The 1,015-nt window shown below is 44.6% G+C and overlaps 1 pseudogene; it reads left to right on the forward strand.

Annotated features, from left to right (window-relative positions):
* Positions 1 to 221: 221 nt before the first annotated feature.
* On the forward strand, positions 222 to 336 carry LOC116744874 (annotated as a pseudogene).
* Positions 337 to 1,015: the final 679 nt, after the last annotated feature.

Here is a 1,015-nt window from a genome sequence, read left to right on the forward strand (position 1 = left end):
GGCTGCCTAGCCGTAAAATGAGGACAAGAGTAGTACCTACTTCATAGGGTTGTATGGAAATTTAAGAAGAGAACGCGTGTAATAAAATAACCCGGTTTCTGGCACACAGTAAGTGTTCAAGAAACATTAGCTATTACCTGTATCTTCAAAATTATCCTACTATGGCCCTTCTAAAGCGCAGCTCTGCTCAAGCATCCCTTTGCCTTAAAACATCAATTCTCGTGCTCGCTTCGGCAGCACGTATACTAAAATTGGAACGATACAGAGAAGTTTAGCACGGCCCCTGCTACTTGAAGCAAGGATGACACGCAAATTCGTGAACCGTTCCATATTTTTGCAGCCGCGTAGTACAGGGAGATCAGCTCCGTGCTTTGTGACCACCTAGAGGGGTGGGATAGGGAGGGTGGGAGGGAGACACAAGAGGGAGGGGATATGGGGATATATGTATACGTATAGCTGATTCACTTTGTTGTACAGCAGAAACTAACACACCATTGTAAAGCAAAAGATGTTAAAAAAAAATCAATTCTCTACCAGAAACAGTGCAGATCCCTTATCTTTGTATGTAATGTCTGACCCCACCAAACTACTCCCTGCTACCACACGTACGAGACAGTCAGTCAATGACTGTCAGCATAACCTGCCGAATACAACTCTGAACGTGACTTAAGGAAACAATTATGTTTTCAGATTTAAGTGTGAATTCTTTTTCTGCCAAATAGGATTAAGTGATATCGCGTCCTTGGGCTTCTTTGTCCTCATAGGTGGATTCCACTTTTTAATTAAAGATGCCATATAACTTAGGATGTTCTGGGATCCTCTGCACGAGAACACCACACTGGAGTAGGCAAGATGCTAGAGAAGTGTCAGTGGGAAGACTTCTGTGGGGAAAAGAGTTAAGGTTTTGTCTGTCCACCACCCTCGAGGCTCACACCCCTTCCTCTGACCAAGCTCACCTCCTGGCTTCAAAGCAGTCAGGCCGTAAACACTAAGGAGGGATTTTACTGGCCCATCC

Source organism: Phocoena sinus, chromosome 19 (assembly GCF_008692025.1).
Source record: "Phocoena sinus isolate mPhoSin1 chromosome 19, mPhoSin1.pri, whole genome shotgun sequence".
Lineage (NCBI taxonomy): Eukaryota > Metazoa > Chordata > Mammalia > Artiodactyla > Phocoenidae > Phocoena > Phocoena sinus.